This window comes from Anabrus simplex, chromosome 1, assembly GCF_040414725.1.
Source record: "Anabrus simplex isolate iqAnaSimp1 chromosome 1, ASM4041472v1, whole genome shotgun sequence".
NCBI classification, from domain to species: domain Eukaryota; kingdom Metazoa; phylum Arthropoda; class Insecta; order Orthoptera; family Tettigoniidae; genus Anabrus; species Anabrus simplex.
Window position 1 is genome coordinate 1,719,852,611 of NC_090265.1, and position 24,364 is coordinate 1,719,876,974.

At 39.5% G+C, this 24,364-nt stretch overlaps 1 protein-coding gene across 1 annotated transcript in view; it reads right to left on the reverse strand.

Moving 5' to 3' along the window:
- The window catches only part of LOC136864048 (potassium voltage-gated channel protein Shaw), a 393,645-nt gene extending 387,873 nt beyond the window's left edge, over window positions 1-5,772 (reverse strand). The window contains exon 1 of the mRNA XM_067140580.2: window positions 5,650-5,772. The gene's annotated coding sequence lies outside the window, so the exon portion shown is untranslated. The remainder of the gene's footprint in view (window positions 1-5,649) is intronic.
- Between the last annotated feature and the right edge of the window lie 18,592 nt (window positions 5,773-24,364).

The window sequence follows — 24,364 nt, forward strand, 5'->3', positions numbered from 1 at the left end:
TTTAAATGAAAGACCTATAACAAATGAAGGAATAGTTACTATAGTAGCCCCTGTGTAGAAAAGGAAAGGTTGACAAACATAAAGCCGCCAGCTTAACATTTTTAGCATGCAAGTTCTGGGAAAATCATTGTCTGTGTTACATTAGACACGTTTGAAAAATTAGGTAGGTTTTTTGATAGTGACGAGTTCATGTTCAGGAATTATTATTTCAGTGATTTAGGAGGTTAAATGCACTGTATCCCTACTGAATTATCCGAGGCTCTTCATAGGGTAGATCGTGGAAGACTACCGAAATATCTGAAGACTATAGGACTAGACAAAAGAGTGACCGCATTTCCAGAAAATATAACTAAGAGAATAAGAATATAGAATAATATGCGATAAGAGTAAAGAACTGGAAGCACAGGTAAGGCTTTGTACAGATGATTTTATACTGTATAAGTACATAAATGAAGCCTCCGTGGGTCAGGCGGCAGCGCGCTGGATACCGTGGTTCAAATCCCGGTCACTCCATATGAGATTTGTGGTGGACAAAGCGGAGGCGGGACAGGTTTTTTTCTACGGGTACTCCGGTTTTCCCTATCATATTTCATTCCAGCAACACTATGCAATATCCTTTCATTTCATTAATCATTGCCCCACAGGAGTGCGACAGGCTTCGGCAGCCGGCACATTTCCTACCTCGCCGCTAGGTGGGGCCTTCATTAATTCCGTTCCTGACCCGGTCGGATGACTGGAAACAGGTGTGTATTTTCATTTCTTCAAGTACATAAACACATAATTAAAGTACAGGATTACGAGCGACCTTGGAGTAATTATGAGGTGGCATCTGATAGACTTAGGAGTTCTTGGCATTTCGTTGCCACCAGTTGGTTTTAATTTTCCTTATTTCAGTCCGGCATGTTTTGTTTATATTCATTTATAGGAAGGGGAGTTCGTGAATGGAATAACTTACCAAGGGAAATGTTCAATGAATTTCCAATTTCTTTGAAATCATTTAAGAAAAGGCTAGGAAAGCAACATATAGGGAATCTGCCACCTGGGCTACTGCCCTAAATGCAGATCAGTATTGAGTGATATGGACAGCACATTGTGGTATGATGATAAAGGGCGTGGAAAGTCAAGTTGTAATTTTCACCAGGAGGAAAAGCTCTCTCAGTTTGAATTACAGTGGCCATGAAGTGAAAAAGTACCTCAGTGGGATCATTGTAAGTATCTCGGGGTTAATATAAGGAAGGATAATCATTGCTACAATCAAAATTGAGAGGCTGTGTATAAAGGTTTCACATCTCATCATATTTATATTTATGGTTTGTGAAGGTGAGGGCGTGTCAAGTCTCTGGTAAAATGAAATGAAATGGCGTATGGCTTTTAGTGCAGGGGGTGTCCGAGGACAAGTTCGGCTCGCCAAATGCAGATGTTTTGATGTGATGACCGTAGGCCACCTGCGCGTAGTGATGAGGATGCAATGATGATGGAGACGACAAATACAACCAGCCCCCGTGTCAGCGGAATTAACCGATTATAGTTAAAATTCCCGACCCTGCCGGGAATCGAAGCCGGTATCCCTGTGACCAAAGGCCGTTATGTTAACCATTTAGTCATGGAGCCGGGCAGTTTCTGGTAAAACCACAGCGGGAACAGAATTCCAGAGTATGGGACACTCAACAGCATTATTTGCATTCAAGATATGAGTGTTGTACGTTGTTCTAAACGCAGACCAAGACTTTCTGAAAGTTAGAAATGCTTGTTTACATTATAATGTACACCGAGTTTGAACGAGTTAGTGAAGAAGTCGCACGGAGATCAATAAACATATGATGGGGATTTCCCTCGTTGCCAGGCATGACCACTTTCTCTCCTGTGTTTAGTAATTAACTAATTTCACTTTGCATCACTGAATAGCTACATGACACAGTTCACGAAATAACTTCAGTACAGTCTACAGTGTATAACCACAAGAATCCTTAATTTCAAAGAATATAAGTACAGTACAGCAACTAAAGTAGACAAACACACATCATGCCAACCGAACAGTCTGAAGAATAAAAAACAATAACATTCTAAATACACACGAGTGTTCGTACAATTTAACTGCAAAACTAAACGTGTTACTGTGTATTATTCATCACTGTAAAATGATTTATTGTAGTAACTGTATATTTTATTACCAACTTTATATTGCTTGAAATCCTCAAATCTAACTTGGCATTCTTCAGTTTGCATTTGTTTGTATTCAGTTAATGTTTAGTAGTGTAATTATTAATTGTGGTGCAAATTTTAAACGTAACTGAGCGAAAGTCTGTTATATTCATCAATAAATAAATAAATAAATAAATAAATAAATAAATAAATAAATAAATAAATAAATAAATAAATAAATAAATAAATAAATATTTTCGGAAAGTTAATTAAAAACAGAAATGGAATTATGAAAAGTACGTGTGATGGTGCATAATGCTCGGAGAGTCCTTGATTATACCGATTCTGACGTCTCTCACTGTGCCGTGCCTAGTTCCGCATTCATTCAAGATGTCCATATTGCCGTGTTGGCAGACAGTAGCGTCCTAACTGAAACCTGAAATGGTGTGAGGCTATCCAAATTATTCACTGCCTGGACTTCTCTAACACACCCGCACTTACGATATATGAATATATATCACCAAACAAAATAACAATTATCGGTTAGAGGTTATATGAAAAAAAAAGAGAAGCACTTTGCGATATATCGCCGTTGCGCCTGTGAATACCACTGTGCGGGAGGAATACTGACCCGCAGCACATGTATATACAAGAGCGAGAATTCTTCGACATTTCTCACACTTGCCGGCCAAAGTTCTATAATACTGTTATTGGCTTTACGTCCCACTAACTACTTTTACGGGTTTTCGGAGACGCCAAGATGCCGTAATTTAGTCCCGCAGGCGTTAGTTTACGTGCCAGTAAATCTACCGCTGAGTGGCTCAGACGGTTAAGGCGCTGGCCTTCTGACCCCAACTTGGCAGGTTCGATCCTGGCTCAGTCCGGTGGTGTTTGAAGGTGCTCAAATACGTCAGCCTCGTGTCGGTAGATTTACTGGCACGTAAAAGAACTCCTGCGGGACTAAATTTCGTCACCTCGGCGTCTCCGAAAATCGTAAAAGAGTAGTTAGTGGGACGTAAAACAAATAACATTATTATTATTATTATTAAATCTACCGACTCGAGGCTGACGTATTTGAGCACCTTTAAATACCAGCGGACTGCGCCAGAATCGAACCTGCCAAGTTGGGGACAGAAGGCTAGTGCCTAAACCGTCTGCGCCACTCACCCCAGCGCTGAAGTTCTTAAGCTGAAATATTTAACATAGCGATTCTCACAGACGCAATGACGATATTTGACCTGCCATTGTAATCAGCATCAAGAGTTGTTTATCAAACAACTGATATGTTACCAGTTTTAGAAAGTTTAAAACTCTCCGAAGAAAGTTTCCTTCAAAACCATTCTTTCTCTTACCATCTCACTGCAAGATAGGATCAGAACTTCCACAAAATATCGTTATCCTCACGTACCAATGCCTATAACATGAAGTGAATAACTAATTTATATCAATAATTTTAGAATTACGTTAATTTACTTACTGTATATGGAAGGCAAAATTAGAGTCATAATTGTTATCTGTAAAGATGTTCCTAATGGCAAGTAAGTTGCTTATTGAAGCTAATGCTGTGCGTTACGTAATATATGTACGTAATTGTAAGAGTCCTTACCTCGATCCTTTGGCAGAATTAATAAACAGCTTCACAAGTGTAAAGGTGTTCGACAGGAATATAAAAATGTAACATAGAAATACAGTCTGCCTCTGTGGTGTAGTGGTTAGCGTGATTAGCTGCCACCCCCGGAGGCCCGGGTTCGATTCCCGGCTCTGCCACGAAATTTGAAAAGTGGTACGAGGGCTGGAACGGGGTACACTGAGCCTCGGGAGGTCAACTGAGTAGAGGTGGGTTCGATTCCCATCTCAGCCATCCTGGAAGTGGTTTTCCGTGGTTTCCCACTTCTCCTCCAGGCGAATGCCGGGATGGTACCTAACTTAAGGCCACGGCCGCTTCCTTCCCTCTTCCTTGCCTATCCCTTCCAATCTTCCCATCCCTCCACAAGACCCCTGTTCAGCATAGCAGGTGAGGCCGCCTGGGCGAGGTACTGGTCATACTCCCCAGTTGTATCCCCCGACCAAGAGTCTGAAGCTCCAGGACACTGCCCTTGAGGCGGTAGAGGTGGTATCCCTCGCTAAGTCCGAGGGAAAAACCGAACCTGGAGGGTAAACAGACGATGATGATGATGAACATAGAAATACAGCTTATTTAAGAAGAAATAGTACTAGGCAACCATCCTCTATCAACACTAGTCAGATTGGAAAAGGGACAGGTGTTAGTGATGATTATTTTAAGTGGAAGTACAAATGGGGAACATTATTTTATTTACAGTCATGGTGGTAATGATTACCATTTTAAGAGGAAGTACAGCTGGGCAACCATATTCTATTGACAGTGATGGTGGTGGTGATTGTTGTTTTAAGAAGAGGACCAACTGAGTAGCCATCCTCTATTAACAAAACTCAGAGGACAAACTTAAGTGCATAAACATTTTGAATATTGAAGGTAAGGAGAAAAAAACAAGAAGGGCGCGAAGGGCGTAAAAATGACTCAAATTTAATACCGTCGGGATCAGAAAAGAATTAAAGTTGACCAAGAGAGATCGGATCGAAAGGATGAAAGTGATCACACAAGTGAGTGGAAACTCAGCTAGGAGACCTGTGGTTTCCAAGTCACGCTTCTATGGGAGCTTCCCCTTACGACAAGCAGGAGAAAACCTCCCGTAGCCACAAGGGGGCTGAAGGATGATTAGAGATGTAGTGAACGATCAGAGTATCGCGTGTTACGAAGAGTTGGGCTTCCATTGTTCATTGTGACGAATGGTGGCAGTGTTCTGGGGTGCAAGTACCCTTCGTCTTTACAATTAGCATAATTCTGTGGTGTTTAATTTACCAGTTATAATAATAATAATAATAATAATAATAATAATAATAATAATAATAATAATAATAATAATAATAATAATAGATTACGTATTTATAATTCCTTTGTGCAGATTAATTTGCTACGTAGAGCAGAAACATAGACTGTATAAAAAGGAAGCAGAGATGGATTTTTGGAGGAGAACGTCTAAAAACTTAAGGTTGTTTAAAGTACAAAACACGAATCTGAGAGAGGGTACGGACGGAGAGAATAATGAGTTGGATGTGATTTAAGAAATAAGATTAAAATGATTCGCACATGGAAATAGGATGACAGATGAGGCTAAACTGGAAAACTGAGGTCAGCAGGAAACGGGGAAAACCCAGGAAACAGTGAATTGATTGTATGTGAGAGAGCATGGATAGGAAGACGTAGAAGGATAGAACTACTGTACTGCAGAAAATGCATATCAAATAAATAAAATCTTATTATTTTTATCATCATTGTGTGAGAAGAACAGGGGAGGGGGTAATGTGGGTCACGCAGATCTGGTCACGTACGTGCTGGCGTTCAGCGGGCCGCACTATTTTATCAGCCTAGAAATAAGTGCCCCGGGTTTGAATCTCGTATTGGGTTCCCAGCAGATGACTACTTACCCTTGGTTTTCTCATTTCTTCGTCCCCTGTAGTGCAGCGCGTATCCTAGCACGTAAGAGGCACGACTCCGGCACTACAAGTTTGCACCATTGAACACAAACTATCACAGTGTCATCTCATATTTTTCGCCGTCATACACAAACTTGATCGACCCCAGAGCTAACGTTCCGTACAGGACAGCGTAAAAACTGGCGACACTAACGGCTCCAGGTGGGCGTAACACGAAACTGACGTCGACGAACTTCTTGAAGAAGCGAGGCGCGCTTGCGCCGTGTCAAGATTGCGTCTGCGCGCGCGTTGCCATGACCACCAGTCTGTGTTTTACTTACCGCCTTCTGCCTCTCCACGTCGATACAGAACTGGGTGAGGTCAGGGTGAGTTGCGGGTGTCGGGTGTGGAAGGGGGCAGACAGGTTCTCCCATTTCCATCAACTGCTGTCCACTACAACACACATACACATCGCCTTCATCATTCATACGACTATTCTCAATTAACAAGATGCCTTTCAAGCTCAAGTACTGAAGTACTTGCAATTAAAAAAATATCCTTAGGGGGTAAAAAAATTACAAAAAGAAACATGTGGCACTTCTAGGATAAATATATTTGGTGGGTCCAAACTTACATTTCCTGCACGCTCATTTTCGTCAAATCGAACAGCAGTAAAGTATACAAGTTGTCATTAATGCGTTCACGTTAAGGCCGTACCCAGGGAGATGTGGGGGTGGGGAGAGGTTGTTAGGGGGGGTTCAAACCCCCTCCGAAATAAAAGTGAACTTGATAAATTTAAACAGCGTATACGAGCTCTGAAATAGCCTATAATAAATATTATAAAACCAAGCATTTGCAAAACAAACAAATCAATTTAAGGTATAAAATCTGCACCATCCTTAATTGTTTCTCTATGAATATAGTTAACAAATTTTGTCCCACTCGTTAGCTGAATGGTCAGCGTAGTGGCCTCCGGTTCAGAGGGTCCCGGGTTCGATTCCTGTCCGGGTCGGGGATTTTAATCGCTTCTGATTAATTCTCCTGGCTTGGGGACTGGGTGCGTGTCTGTCCCAACACTCTCCTCTTCATATTCATACAACACACCACACTACCAACCACCACAGTAACACGCACATAGAGCTGGCGTCAGGAAGGGCATCCGGCCTGTTAAACAAGGCCAAATTCACATGTGCGACGCAGTTCGCACCCGCAACCCCACAAGGTGTGGGGAAAAAGCGGTAGAAGAAGAATATAGTTAACAAATATACTGCAAATATAAATTGAAATTATAATTTTTTTGTGTTCTTAATACATTTTGCACTATAAAAATCAATTTCAGAAATATGGAAATATTTTCATGTTAATGAGCCGTTAGAATATTTTTTAAATGGATCAAATCTCTAAATAGTTTTAATACTTACAGTGAGACATATTTTTACCTTCATTTTTAAATAAATGACAGACATCTTTTTGTCGCACTGCCCACCAGACAGCTATGAAATTACTTTTCTACTTCACTTGTTGAATTTTAAAAGGCACTGCTCTAAAACTATTTCAAACTTTTCTCTCTGTAAAATCTATTTGAAAGAAAACAATTGTTACTATAATTTTTGTTTCCGGACCACCCCTTCCCCAAATTCTAACCCCTTTCCAAAACAGTTCCTGGGCGCGGCCTAGGTTCACGTTATCAGAATAATTTAACAGATTAAATCAAATGGCCCGGTCTAGAAAGCCAAGGATAACGGCCGAGAGGATTCATTGTGCTGACCACACGACACCTCATAATCTGCAGGCCTTCAGGCTGAGCAGTGGTCGCTTGGTAGGCCATGGCCCTTCAGGACTGTAGCGCCATGGGGTTTGGTTTTTTAAATCAAATGGTTCGTGAAGAACCTAAAAATATAGTATGATTATTCTACATTATCAACATGTAAACACCGGGCTAGTTGGCCGTGCGGTTAGGGGCGCGCACCTGTGAGCTTGCATCCGGGTGATAGTGGGTTCGAACCCCACTGTCGACAGCCGTAAAGATGGTTTTCCGCGTTTTCCCATTTTCACACCAGGCAAATGATGGGGCTTAAGGCCACGGCCGCTTCCTTCCCAGTCCTAGCCATTCCCTATCCCGTCGTTGCCATGTGTCGGTGCGACGTAAAGCAAGTAGTAATTTATAAAAACATGTAAAACAAGTTTGAAATACATTTATTCACATGCTTGTGCTGCATATATCGCTATGCTTTCTGTGGGGTGAGCTCGTCTATGATCTGGTGCTCACATGCAGTTCAGTTTCAAAAGGTACTGCTCTAAAACTATTGTAAACTTTTCTTTCTATAAACTCTATTTTAAAATAAAATATATTTGTTTCTATACTTTTAGTTTTGGAAATCCCCCCCACTCCCTAAATCTTAACCCTCTCCGAAACAATTCCCGGGTACGGCCTTGGTATGGACAGAGCCTTAGAGAAGCAGTTCAAGATAAAAATAAATAAAACCAAAACAAAAGTAATGGAATATCGTCAAACGAAGTCTGGCGATGCACGAAATATTAGCTTAGGAATAATGAAGTCTTAAAGGAAGAATATGAATATTGTTTCTTGGATAGAAGATGGCAGAAATAAGGAGGACATAAAATACAGACTATCACAAGCAAGGGAAGCCATTCTTAACAAAATATTTTTTTCTAGTTGCTTTACGTCGCACCGACACAGATAGGTCTTATGGCGACGATGGGACAGGTAAGGGCTGGGAGTGGGAAGGAAGCGTCCGTGGCCTTAATTAAGGTATGAAAATGGGAAACCACGGAAAACCATTTTCAGGGCTGCCAACAGTGGGGTTCGAACCTACTATCTCCCGAATACTGGACACTACAAAATAAATTTGCTCATTTTGAACACTGATACGGTACATAAATTAGAAATATGTTCTTGAAGAGTGTACTCTTAAGCGTAGCTTGTATAGAAGTGAAACATGGACGGTAAGTAGCTCAGAAAAAAAGGAGAGGTGGTGGTGATTATTGTTTTAAGAGGAAGTACATCTAAGCAACCATCCCCTACACAACACTGATCAGAAAGAAAAAATGGAGGGGATCGACACTTCAAAAATGAAGGTATCGGCCAAGGAATGACAAGGCTAAGAAGGGCTTGAAAATGGAACAGTTCCCAGGTCTCGCATGCTCTAATAGCGTCGGGGTCGGAAAAGAACAAGATTTGACCAAGGGAGGTTGAATAGGATAGATGGAATTGAGGCGTCTTGCACATATAAGTCGAAGCAATGCCAAGACTTAGATAAGCGCCCCGTGGTCGCCAACCAACACTCCGAAGTCCAGAGCCCCTGGGGTGTCTTTTAGCCACCTCTTACGACAGGTAGGGAATAACGTGGGTGTTATTCTACCACCCACACCTACAAGGGATCAGAAAGAAAGAGAAGTGGTGGCGGTGGTGATAATTGTTTTAATAATAATAATAATAATAATAATAATAATAATAATAATAATAATAATAATAATAATAATAATAATAATAATAATAATAATGTTATTTGCTTTACGTCCCACTAACTACATTTACTGTCTTCGGAGACGCCGAGGTAACGGAATTTTGTCCCGCAGGAGTTCTTTTATGTGTCAGTAAATCTACCGACACGAGGCTGACGTATTTGAGCACCTTCAAATGCCACCGGACTGAGCCAGGACCGAACATGCCAAGTTGGGGTCAGAAGGCCAGCGCCTCACCCGCCTGAGCCACTCGATTATTGTTTTAAGAGGAAGTAAAACTAGGCAGTCATCACATCTATAATACTAATCCGAGAGAAAAATGGAAGGGGTCCGACACTTCGATAAATGAAGGTATCGATGAAAGAAAGACAGTGGTCACGAAGTGCGTGAAAAAAGGCCCCAAGTGCTCTGATATCGTCGGGGTCTGAAAAGAACAAGAGTTGACCAAGGGAGGCTGGATAGAATTGATGAAAGTGAGGAGCCTTGCACTAGTAAGTCGAAGCAATGCGAAGACTCAGCTAAGGGCCTCGTAGTCGCCAACCCGCGCTCCGAAGTTCAGAGCTCCTAGGGCCCTTTTAGTCACCTCTTACGAGAGACAGGGGATATCGTGGGTGTTATTCTATCACCCCCACCCACAGGGGGATCAGAAAGGAAGAGAATGGAAGCTTTTGAAATGCGGTGTTACAGAAGAACACTGAAAATCAGTTGGTCTGAGATACTGAGATACTGAATGGAATATTGGTGGGAGGAGAACAATTCGGCGAAATTTGAGCGAAAGAGGAGATAGAATTTTACGGATCGTCTTAAGACACCCTGGATTTGTTCAGTTAGTTTTTGAGTGAAATGTGGGTAGGGTTGGACCAAGGCACGAAAATAATAAACTTATTAGTCTAGAAGTAGGGTATGATAGTTATGTAGAAATGAAAATGGTAGGGTGGCGTGGAGCGATGCATCAAACCACTCTATGGACATATGACCTCAGACAACTTTTTTACTGCAAACTTTCTTTAAATATTACGTAATTAAAGAAAAAAGTATTGAAAGACTCTCTATAATCCCGAAATTAAATGCACAATAAGACATGGACCAGTCACAACATATTTTTATATTTTTATTTATATTCTCGAATAGAGTAAATCTCACTTTTCTTCTGTCACTTATGGTTGCTGGTCAGTCATATTTATTGACTGTCCGACTCTTTGGCTCAATGGTCAGCGTACTGGCCTTCGGTACAGAGGGTCCCGGGTTCGATTCCCGGCCGGGTCGGGGATTTTAACCTTCATTGGTTAATTCCAGTGGCTCGGAGGCTGGGTGTCTGTGCTGTGTCCAACATCTCTGCAACTTGCATCCTACACATAACACTATCCTCCACCACAATAACACGTAGTTACCTACACATGGCAAATGTCGCCCACCCTCATCGGAGGATCTGCCTTACAAGGGATGCACCCGGCTAGAAATTATTATTATTATTATAATATTATTATTATATTTATTGAAGTGAAAACATTTTATTCTCAGCTGTACATCAGCATCGCTGGTGTAGTTTTCTCTTTGCTACGCGCTAACACCTACGTTCTGAGAGACTGAGTTGTAAACACAGACTGTGTGACAATTACGTCGAAATAACTTGTAAGTATGTAGTGGCATATTTTAGTCCTAAAAGTAGAGTGTTATCAGTGACGGGAAGCTACCAATTATGGACACAATTTCGTCGCTCAAAATAAAAAGCAGATATGTTAACATTTTTCTGCAATAACCGCTGGTGCTTCAGTAATATCCGAGGTACGAACTCTGTGCATTCGCACATGTTAATTTCGTTCTAAACTCAGTGTCTGCAGTGGCTAAAGCAGTCTGCCGCTAACATTCACGATTTGCCAGCACAGTAACGTGTTTATGCACGGGATGCCTGTGACATAAACGGCCAATAGAAGAGAAAAGAATATAATAGAATTTATTGTCATTAAACAAAGTACATACTAGTAGACAAAAGTCCAACAATCCACAAAAAGTATATTCTTCAAAAATCATTACTATACAAGGTTTCACAATATAGCTAAATTAACATAAGCGTCTCGGTATTACCCTACGTTAATGCGATCTGTCCAGTCATAATACATCCTCGCAACGCCACCTAGGTGGCACTGATTCTCGCAGTGTCTGTGGCCGCGGTCGCTTTTATTCCCATAATCCTCTCCCTTTTGTGATGGTGGCGACTAGTTTGTATACGTTGGTCAGCTGATGAGGGCATCTGTGGTCGAATCTAACCTACTTATGTCATATAACATTTGTCTGATAACCTAAAATAGAAGAATTAAATTAATCAAAGTAATATTTAAAACTCGAATAGGAAATAATACGATTTTTGCTTTTGTGTTTGTGTTTAGGATACTATGAGTAATTTCAGGTTAAGTTAATCTGAAAACCGAGGCAGTGCCTTCATTAGTCCGCATTAATAATTATGGAATGTTTTCAGGTCCGAGTTAGAACTTTAATTAGTCCACCTTTGAAATTATTTTTTTTTTTTTGCTAGGGGCTTTACGTCGCACCGACACAGATAGGTCTTATGTCGACGATGGGATAGGCAAGGCCTAGGAGTTGGAAGGAAGCGGCCGTGGCCTTAATTAAGGTACAGCCCCAGCATTTGCCTGGTGTGAAAATGGGAAACCACGGAAAACCATCTTCAGGGCTGACGATAGTGGGATTCGAACCTACTATCTCCCGGATGCAACCTCACAGCCGCGCGCCTCTAACGCACGGCCAACTCGCCCGGTCCTTTAAAATTACGTAACCTATAGGGTTTTGTATAAAGTGTTGAACTTTTCAAGCTTTCTTAGCAGAAAGAACGAAGATTAGGTATGTCTTTTTTACTTATTGTACCAAGCTGGATAGCTGCAGCCGCTTAAGTGCGGCCAGTATCCAGTATTCGGGAGGTAGTGGGTTCGAACCCCACTATCGGCAGCCCTGAAGATGGTTTTCCATGGTTTTCCATTTTCATATCAGGCAAAGGGGGCTGTACCTTAAGGCCACGACCGCTTCCTTCCCACTTCTAGCCCTTTCCTATCCCATCGCCGCCATAAGACCTATCTGTGTCAGTCGACGTAAAGCCAATTGTTGTATTACTAAATTGTAATATAATCTGTACATTAAGAAAATTTATGAAAACTAAAGTCAGTCAGTCCGGCCATTCTATCCGGTCGATTTCCTTCATTCTTTTTTAACTGAAAGGTATTCATGCACAGATTTGTCATCAGGTACTATAAATCACTTAACTTCCGCCTTCCTCAAATCATTTGATTTTTTCAATTTTTTATCTCTTTGAAGCAATCATATCTTTGATACTAATTAAGGTAAGGAGTTCGTATTGGCCTAAAAACACTCAGTGGATGAAGCTCTTTCATTTCAGATCTTAACTATTCAAATTGGCTCATTCTGAGGAAGGTTATGAGTGCACATTCAATTTCACGTCTCATTTCTTCAACATTTTTTCTCATTGAAGCAATCATATATTTCGTTCTAATTGAGGTACGCAGTTCGTTTTGGTCTAAAAGACTCAGTGGATCAAACGATTTCTTTTGAGGTAATAACTACTTAAATTAATAGATTCTGAGAAAAGTTATGAGTACATTTGTCTCCATGACGAAGATCTTTGAAGGACTTTTTAACAGTTCGGCGCGTAGTGTTGTTCCAAGGAACGTTTAATTCAATTTCTTTGTGTGATGTATTTTAAAGTGTTTTGTTGACATAATATTACATTCTATTACCACAGCATATCATGTGCTTTATTTCATTAACTCGAAACTTTGAAAATACACCCGCGAGGATAGTAACGAACAACACCATACTTTGTACATTGCGGGCGGAGCCAGCGGGAAACTTCTAGTATTAATGAATATTGTGAAGGACCCTATGAACTTAATCATAGTTGATCTGAACTTAGGAAATCATATCGGTTCTCTTATTAACTTAGTCCACATTTACAAGTACAATTTTAGTACAAGTTAGACTTTTCAAGCTGGGTTAGCAGAAAGAATGAGGATTAGAGGTGTTCTTTTACGTGTTAGAATATTATTGATGAATTATGAATGAGTCTATCAAGTCAATGATCTTTGATCTGCATTTAGTGTTATAACTCAGATAGCATATTCCCTATCACTTTACTTAGTCTTTTCTTATATTATTTCAAAGAACCTGGAATTCCATCAAACATTTCCAAATGAACAGATTGACCACTAGTTGATGCAATTAAAACAAATTTCCCCTCCATTTATGCAAAAGTTCACCTGTGCGTGGGGGTGGTAGCATAACACCCTCGGTATCCCCTGCCTGTCATAAGACGTGACGAATAGCGGCCCCAAGAACTCTGAACTTTGGGGAGTGTGTTGGTGACCACGGGGCCCTTGCTGAGTCCTGGAGTTGCTTCCACTTACTTGTGCAAGGCTCCTCACTTCTATATAACCTATCCGATCTCTCTAGGCCAACTCTTGTTCTTTTCCTACCCCGACGGTATTAGAGCACTCGAGGCCTAGGGAGTCTTTCATTTTCACGCCTTTCGTAGCCCTTGTCTTCCTTTGGCCGATATCTTCGTTTTTCTAAGTGTCGGATCTCTTCCATTTTTCTCTCTGATTAGTGTTATGTAGAGGATGGTTGCCCAGTTGTACTTCCTCTTAAAACAATAATCACCACCTTATGCAAAAGTAATTGCTAATCAATTATCATATTTACTACAAATCATATCAGATGGGAGCACTTTCCCAAAAGGCACAGGCCATCAGCGGGCATACGTTTTGAGAGTGCATTCTGATTGGTCAGGTTGTATTACTGTTGTGTTATACCGATACGCTTGTAAATTAACCATGGGCCTCATTTACTTAGAATAGAATAGAATTTATCGTCATTGAACGTTGTTCATTCCCTTGGAGTATGTATGTATGTATGTATGTATGTATGTATGTATGTATGTATGTATGTATGTATGTATGTATGTATGTATGTATGTATGTATGTTCAGCCCTAAGGCTGGATGGATCCATAACAGCTTCAGCATTAGTTGTCACAGGTGGCCTCGGCATCACTGAAGACGCCTACTAGGGAAATGAGGAGTGAGGTAGTTTCACGTTGCTTTCCTCACTGAGCCAGAATATGCCTGCCCAGCCCACTGAACTGCATGCTCCAACCGACCCTATAAGCAACATTTTCACACTATTCATACCAGGGACATGCTGCATAAAGAATGGTATTACTAGCATCGCTCATACTTCAGTCAATTTCATATTGTCAAAGTCAAGGATGAGACTGAGACAGATCAATTAAAGTAACAAAATTGAGCGCATACCAGTAGACATAGTGCACTGTAAACACTAAGGTATCCTTGGAATATGTACCGTACTAAATATTATATACTCTGCGTGCAAGTAATGTATCTGAATATTTATATATTTACACATCCGACTCATTGGCTGAATGGTCATCGTTGAGGCCTTCGGTTCAGAGGGTCCCGGGTTCGATTCTTGGCCGGGTCGTGGATTTGAATCGCGTCTGATTAATTCTTCTGCCTCGGGGAATGGGTGTTTGTGTTTGTTCCAACACTTTCCTCTTCATATTCAGACAACACAACCACTACCAACCACCACAGAAGCACACCAATGACAACTTAAATTAAAAAAAAACAAAGGCAAGATTTTTTGTTTGTCGAGATACGCCCAGTCCAGACTAACTTATGAATTAGCCAGGGAATCCTTCTATATAGAGGATATAAGACTACAGATGCGCCTACCATCCACAGCCGCCTACCAAGACCTTCTAACAGAACTACAACCGAAGAAGAAAGAAATATGGTCTGAATTCCATGCAACTGAAGCCATGACATCTTCAGACTGGAAAGCGCCCGAGTATGAGCTTCGACATATGATAACTCGTTTCTCAGTACACGTATTCCACTTTCGAGTGTGTATAACCAAATGATTCCACGAACTATGTGCACAAAATTGTGAACGATATCACGCTAAGTGGTGTAGGGTAATAAGAGACAGCGGTCTCTTAAGGACTTATGTAGTGAATAACCTTTCATTTTCACTATAATTCTTCTCTGACTACTGGCTATTAACTACAATAAATCTATTAAATGTCCGCCTCTGTGGTGTAGTGGTTAGTGTGATTAACTGCTACCCCCGGAGGCCCTGGTTCGATTCCCGGTTCTGCCACGAAATTTGAAAAGTGGTACGAGGGCTGGCTCTCAGCCTCGGGAGGTCAACTGAGTACAGATGGGTTCGATTCCCACCTCAGCCATCCTTGAAGTGGTTTTCTGTGGTTTCCCAATTCTCCTCCAGGCAAATATCGGGATGGTACCTAAGTTAAGGCCACGGCCGCTTCCTTCCCTCTTCCTTGTTCATCCCTTCCAATCTTTCCATCCCCCCAACAAGGCCCCTGTTCAGCATAGCAGGTGAGGCCGCCTGGGCGAGGTACTGGTCATACTCCCAAGTTGTATCCCCCGACCCAATGTCTCACGCTCCAGGACACTGCCCTTGAGGCGGAAGAGGTGGGATCCCTCGTTGAGTCGGAGGGAAAAAAACAATCCTGGAGAGTAAGCAGATTAAGAAGAAGAAGAAGAAATATATTAATATAGAGTGTTTTGAAAATAATTTCACCGACATATCTCTTAATTCCAGTGGGAACTGGTTAAAGAGTATCATTCCTGTGTAATTATGATATTTTTTGCGTTTTCTTTAATCTAACACGAGGAGTGTCTATAATTTCTTTTTCTTGTATTATGTTGATGTACCTCCTTTCTTAATGGGTAATTAATCGGGTTTTCTTTGATGCATAGTATACATTGGTAAGTATATATTGATGGAAGAGTCATTATTACCCCCTTAAATGCTTGTCTCAAATTCCCTGTATGCACATGATTGCTTTCTTTTGCCATATAAAAGCATTCCGAGCCCCCGTCGAATTATAGCCATCCCCCCCCCCTCCACACACTCATTATTGTTCCGAACTCTGCATGCGAATGAAAAAAGAAAGAAAACATATCAAGCAGATGTTTTTAAGGTATGTTGACACATTTCTTCAGATTTCACAATAAAAATATCACTCACAACCGTTTCTTCACATTTTTGTGTATGACAATTCCAGCTCAATGTTGATATTCATATAAAACATGTTGGGTAGCCACTAATGCGCTTATAGGCTCAATTCAAAGTTCAAAATAATTCAGAATTCAAATTCAAAACCGTCACGGTTCGAGCACTTCCGTCAACCTGTGTTTTCCCTACAGGGAGAATAAGTCGCTAGATGTTTTTGTAGTATGAGTTCTACATTCAAGGACACTACCCGCCAGACAACCCTCCCTAAATAAAAACAGTGGTGATGACAACGATGTGTGACTTATGAGTTCTACATTCAAGGACACTACCCGCCAGACAAGCCTCCCTAAATAAAAACGTGGTGATGTCAACGATGTGTGACTTATGAGTTCTACATTCACGGACACTACCCGCCAGACAAGCCTCCCTAAATAAAAACAGTGGTGATGACAACGATGTGTGACTGTTGATGTCTTCTTTCCAAATTTTCTAATTTCTGAATACTTGTATTTAATTTGTGATATTACTGGTTTAAGAAAGTCGATAACAAAGCATGTCTACGACATTTTTGTTAGAGTGTAGTATTCATTTTTCATTTTATTATTATTATTGATATATACAGTCGTATCAGCACACGCGTTTTTTAAAACATAACCGGTTTTCGGACACTAAGGTCCATCATCAGTGTTAATATTTAAATTTAATTTCACATAAGTGTGTCGTCAAAATGAGTTAAAAATGAGTTTAAATTTGTAGCCCTGTTGACATCAACTGTAAAATGAGAAAAAAAGAAACCAAGTGTTAAAATTATGAAATCAATACATGTAAACTTACAATCTTGTTGTAAAAATTATGGACATACCATGTTAAGGCTGGCTTTCCTTCGTTCTCAGGCTGTTGGTCGAGTACTAACGAGCGTTCAGCTTTAACTACGGAACCGCACTGCAAGCACATGATGTTACGTCACCTCAAGGTTACGTAGTGAGCACCTGATGTTTACGTCAACTCAAGATTGTAAACAAGATGTTGCTTGCGGCTGTTTCATTTAAAATTTTATCTGGTTCCCTAGTCTGCGCTAAAAATATCTCAATGTTTTCACGTGTATTTAATTCAAATCCATAATTACCTTTAAAAATTAACTTCATGTCTTTTTCGATCCCTAAAAAGCTATGGTTATTGTTATAAATGTGTTCCGCATTAAGTTCAATCACGAATGCTTAAAGCAAAGCTTAACACCGAATTTTGTTAATCTGAAAAGCAATAACACATCAATATCTTGCCAACGAGCTGTCAAAATAGCGCGGACAACATGGTTAAAAAGTGAAATCAAGAGTCTACATGCAAAGAAGGACCAGTTAAATGAAGAAGCGTTTCAACTTCAACTTCAACTTATGAACACATTCAATAAACTGGAATGGACATGTCTCGCGACACACATTCACGAATACATAAGAATTAGACTTGAGAAAAAACGAAAAACAATTCAGAATAAATTAAATAAACTTAAGAACAAATATACACGTGATGATTCCAATAATTTAACTGAACACGAATTTTGTGAACCTGTTGTCAACATTTCGGACACACCTTTAACCCAAAATGAAACCAACCTATTAAAACTAGGTTACAAACACAGTTTTAAACAAAACATTAACAATGCCGCATTAAAACAACTAATAACAGAAACTGAATCAGCTATCCAAAAAGTCCCTGACAATAAAAAAGAAACTGTAAGACACTTAGTAGCAAATCAAATTGAAAACATCAAAAACAAACCTATTACAGAAAATAAAGAAAGTAGTACACAACAAAAAGTAATAACTAATCTAAAAACTAAAATCAAAAATAATAACTTGATTGTAACTAAAGCAGATAAGGGTAACGTCACAGTTATCATAAATAAAGACGACTACATCCAAAAAACAATTGATTTCATAGAAACAAATGGCATAAAGGAAATAAAGAAGGACCCCACCAAGAACTTAAACACAAAAATAAAAGAAACTCTAAAGGACACACAGTTCATAATAAATGAAAAAGAGAAACAAAAATTAGTCCTGATGAACCCAAGATGCCCAACTTTAAAGTCTCTCCCAAAAATTCACAAAGAGAATTACCCTGTTAGACCTATAATTAATTGTCGTAACAGCCCCACATTTCAATTATCAAAATATTTACTTAAACACTTACAAAACCACATTACACTAGAAAATAGTAATTCAATATCGAATTCTCTGGAAGCTATTTCCAAAATACAATCAACAGAAATAAACGAAGAAACTGTAATGGTATCATATGACGTGACCAACATGTATTCCAATATTCCTATTAAAGAGACCATAAACTTAATAGAAGAAAACTTAAAGAATCAAGATAGACTAAGTCACATAGAAATTAATGAAACGATAAACTTATTAACTCTAATATTAGAAAATAATTACTTTACATTCAACGGGAAGTACTACCAGCAAAACACAGGTTTACCAATGGGCAGCCCACTATCAGGTTTCTTAGCCAATATTTATTTAAATAATCTTGAGAAAACCATTTTGAACACATATCAGAAAGAAATAAAATTATGGGTCCGTTTTGTTGACGACACGGTGGTATTTTTAAATGGAGACCTCATTACTCCCGAAACATTTCTGGGTTGTTTGAATTTGCTTGACAGCAACATTAAATTCACTATGGAGAAAGAAATCGATAAAAAGTTAAATTTCTTGGACCTCACATTAACAAAAACCAACAATAGGATAGATTTTGATATTTTTAGGAAACCCACACAGGCCATCACTACCATCAATAAAGATTCCAACCACCCAGGAACCCACAAACAATCAGCTTACAACAGCTACATTAGTAGATTACTAAAACTTCCCTTGAGTAATGAAAACAAACTGAAAGAAATTAGAATTATAAAACAAATTGCTAAAGCAAATGGCTACAACCCAGAAATGATAGACAATATTATACGTAAGAAAGAAAATGGAGAAAAAAAGAAAAACCATGAGAAAAGAAAGAAAATCCATGAACATAATAAATTTGTGACATTTACATATTTTGGAAGTCAAGTTTTTAAAATCGCGAATATATTTAAGAAATTTCAACTAAAAACAGCTTTCCGAACCAGAAATAAAATATCAGAACATATATATAATGCACACAGTGTCAATAAAAAAGATATATATACTAATTCGGGAGTATACAGGCTCACTTGTAACGACTGTAAAAAGTTTTATATAGGTAGAACCGGGCGAACCTTAAATCAAAGATATCAAGAACATTTTAAGGCAATAAAGTACAACAAGTATTCAGCTTTTGCGGAACACATTTATAACAATAACCATAGCTTTTTAGGGATCGAAAAAGACATGAAGTTAATTTTTAAAGGTAATTATGGATTTGAATTAAATACACGTGAAAACATTGAGATATTTTTAGCGCAGACTAGGGAACCAGATAAAATTTTAAATGAAACAGCCGCAAGCAACATCTTGTTTAAAATCTTGAGTTGACGTAAACATCAGGTGCTCACTACGTAACCTTGAGGTGACGTAACATCATGTGCTTGCAGTGCGGTTCCGTAGTTAAAGCTGAACGCTCGTTAGTACTCGACCAACAGCCTGAGAACGAAGGAAAGCCAGCCTTAACATGGTATGTCCATAATTTTTACAACAAGATTGTAAGTTTACATGTATTGATTTCATAATTTTAACACTTGGTTTCTTTTTTTCTCATTTTACAGTTGATGTCAACAGGGCTACAAATTTAAACTCATTTTTAACTCATTTTGACGACACACTTATGTGAAATTAAATTTAAATATTAACACTGATGATGGACCTTAGTGTCCGAAAACCGGTTATGTTTTAAAAAACGCGTGTGCTGATACGACTGTATATATCAATAATAATAATAAAATAATTATATCAGCACTGTCAAAATGGCTTTGATATTTTATAATGATTATAATTCATTTTTCATTGTAAAATGTAAATTTCATTTTTTATGTGACAACTTTGCACTTATTAAATTTAATGCATTTAATCCTTGCCGATCAGGATAATAATAATTAGGGCCCGGATGTTTATACAGTAATAGGTTAGAATGCAAACTTACTGAAGCGAGTAACAAGTAGAATCTACCTGCACGACGGTAATGGTAGATTTGGTTTGCATAATCATTAGGGGTTCGGCCCATTATAACCCCTAATGTTATGCAAACCTCATAGCATTACCGTCGTGCAGGTAGACTCTACTTGTTACTCGCATCAGTAAGTTTGCATTCTAACCTATTACTGCATAAACATCCGGGCCTAATAATAATAAACCGGGCGAGTTGGCCATTATTATTATTATTATTCTTATTATTATTATTATTATTATTATTATTATTATTATTATTATTATTATTATTATTATTATTATTATTATTATTATTGTTATTAATCGATACGGCCACCTGTGGGCCACGTTTACACAATCACGCATTACATTTATGATTCGCCTTTCTAACAGACCATATATCTTTCATTCTTTCACTGTGTGCCTGTTTTCTTTCTTCTGACCACTTAGTCCCCGATCTTTTAGGGGCTTCATTCTCTGGCTTTACTACCCATCTATGTATCTTGTGACGGTAAATGTTCCTGTCCAGTATTTCTGATGGTTCTATCTGGGCCTTTTCCAGATCATTTTTAACATCTTGCATCCATGGTACGTTCTTCAGTTTTTCAGTATATGTCAAAATCTTGTGGATTTGTTCAGACCTAAAATAGAATAATATGAAATTTTATATAAATCATTCTAAAAAGTAGATGAATGCAAACATTAAGTTACTTCCAGTAGTAGATGGTAATGAATAGATTCCACTGTTGTTGTTTGAGTCATCAGTCCGTAGACTATGCAGCCCTCCATGCCACCCTATCCTGTGCTAAACATTTAATTTCTACGTAAATACTGCATCCGACATCTGCTATAATCTGCTTGTCATATTCATACCTTGGTCTACCACTACCGTTCATACCATCTACACTCCCCTCAAAACCCAACTGCATAAGTCCTGGGGGTCTAAAGATGTGTTCTATCATTCTATCACGTCTTCTGGTCAAATTTAGCCAAATCGGTCTCCTCTCACCAATTCGATTCAGTATCTGTTCATTTGTGATTCGATCTATCCATCTCACCTTCAGCATTCTTCTGAAACACCACATTTCAAAAGCTTCTATTCTCTTTCTTTCTGAGGTACTTATCATCCATGTTTCACTTCCACGCAATGCCACGCTCCAGACGAAAGTCTTCGAAACATCTTTCTAATTCATATATCATTGTTCGAAGTGAGGATATTTCTTTTCTTAATGGACTTCTTTGCTTGTGCTAGTCTGTATTCTATATCCTCCTTACTTCTGCCATAATTCCATTACGAAGAGCATATGCTACACCAATTTTGTAGCATATCTACTGTGTACAATGACCGATGTGTAACGTGGATCCATCTAGATAGCTCTCATCAATGTTGGAAGACAATTTTAAAATGTATACCTATCGCAAGGGGTGAGGACCACAATATGCTCTGTTTGGGACTTATTTGAATTTTATCGCTACTCCATGTAGCCTATTTATGTAACAATCCAGCTTAAAATCCAATTAAAATATTAAAAAGTACATGTTTCGTTCCTAATATGAAACATTTTCAGCTAAAAGGATAAAAAATTGGCATAAACAAATAAAAAACTTTTATGATGATGATGATGATAATAATAATAATAAGATAAAACGTTCCTTCATGTTGGTTTAAAACCTCAACAAATTAATGTTCGAGTTTGAGATAAAACCTGACGTAAAGGATCTGCTTTATTTCAAAAGCTGGAGAAGTACTTTTAGTGTATTAAAGATAGAGTTTAAATATAAAATTTTAAAATATGATGATCGGGGAAAACTCCTAAATAATAACCGAAGTTGAGATTGATCTTCACCGAGCTCGATAGCTGCAGTCGCTTAAGTGCGGCCAGTATCCAGTATTCGGGAGATAGTAGGTCGAACCCCACTGTCGGCAGCCCTGAAAATGGCTTTCCGTGGTTTCCCATTTTCACACCAGGCAAATGCTGGGTTGTACTTTAATTAAGGCCACGGCCGCTTCCTTCCCGCTCCTAGCCCTTTCCTGTCCCATCGTCGCCAAAAGACCTATCTGTGTCGGTGTGACGTAAAGCAACTAGAGATTGATTTTTTTAAGTTTTAAGATGTTGAGGGTTCTGTAACGAATGAAATGAACATTTTCTTTTAAGAAAGGAAATGAAGAAAAACCTTGTAATTATACAGTGATGAAGAGTACAAGGAAGAATGAAAATGCTTTACATAGACTAGCAATAAAAAACAAATAAGTATTGGAAGCTGGGATTCTCAATTCAACCTAACCTTAGTTCACCTCTTGTTCTTTCCCAACGGTATTAGGTTAACGAGGCCTAGGGAGTCCTTCATCTTCACGCCTTTCGTGGTCCTGCTCTTTTTTTAGCTGATACGTTCATTTTTGAAGTGTTGGACTGTTCCTTTATCATTCTGATTAGCGTCAACAGGGGATGGTTGTACAATAATCACCTTCACTACCTCAGATCCAGTTAGCGACCCCATGATGGCCAAGCAAGCTAAGAGTCGCCGTGGTCCCACCCCTTCACGATAGACAGGAGGTAGCGCGCCCCGTCTTAGCTATTATTATTATTTTTACAATTGGCTTTACGTCGCCCCAACACAGACTGGTCTTACGGCGACGATGGGATAGGAAAAGGCTAGGAGTAGGAAGGAACCGCCCGTGGCCTTAAGGTATATCCCCAGCATTTGCCTGGTGTGAAAATGGGAAACCACAGAAAACCATCTTTAGCGCTGCCGACAGTGAGCTTCGAGCCTACTATTTCCCGAATGCAAGTGCACAGCTGCACACCCCTAACCGCATGGCCACCTCACTCGGTCCTGTTGCTATTAGCTCAGACAAGAAAAACTTGTACTTCCACGGATCTCTCACTCCTACTGCCGAGAGAAACATGAAGGTAACTGGACTTACAATCGGAGCCCTGGAAACAATTCCTCATTTGTTCGTAAAATTCTGTATGGAGTAGAAATTAGACAATTTTGGTATGTATGGCACTCATAACGCCTTTAGTTCCAGGCGCATTCTGTTCTCCAGTACAGCTATACGTCTAGGGCGACACTTGCGTGATTTCAAACTGCGTTGCTGCATGTTTTTCATGCAGTTGTAGTAAGGATGTAAATGAGAGGGAATACAAATCTTTGGTAAGACCCCATCTAGAGTATGGTTGCAGTGTACGGGACCATCACCAGGATTACTTTGTTCAAGAATTGGAAAAAAGAAATCCAAAGGAAAGCAGCTCGATTTCTTCTGGATGATTTCCGACGAAAGAGTAGCGTTGCAACAATGTTGCAAAGTTTGGGCTGGGAAGACTTGAGAGAAAGGAGACGAGCTGCTCGACTAGTGGTATGTCTCGAGATGTCACTGGAGAGATGGCGTGGAATGGCATTAGTAGAGGGATAAGTTTGGAAGGTGTCATTAAAGGTAGGAAAGATCACACTATGAAGATAAAGTTGGAATTCAAGAGGACAAATTTGGGCAGATAGAATATTCATTTATAAGAAGGGGAGTTAGGGACTGGAGTAAATTATCAAAGGAGATGTTCATTAAATTTTCAATTTCTTTGAAATCGTTTAAGAATAGGGAATGAAATGAAATGGCGTATGGCTCTTAGTGCTGGGAGTGCCCGAGGACATGTTCGGCTCACCAGGTGCAGGTCTTTTGATTTGGCACCCATAGGCGACCTGCGCGTCGTGATGAGGATGAAATGATGATGAAGACGACACATACATCCAGTCCCCGTGCCAGCGAAATTAACCAATGATGGTTAAAATTCCCGACCCTGCCGGGATCGAACCCGGGATCCCTGTGACAAAATGGCAGCCCGCTAACAATTTAGTCATGGAGAATCTGCCACCTGAGCGACTGCCCTAAATGTAGATCAGTAGTGTTTGATGATGATAATGATGAACTGGACGATTTGCGAGGTGGGTGCCCACACTTGTGTTTTGTCACGCTGGATTTCTGCGTGTTTTTCACGCAGCTGGACGACAGAATGTGTGACCACACTTGCATGTTTG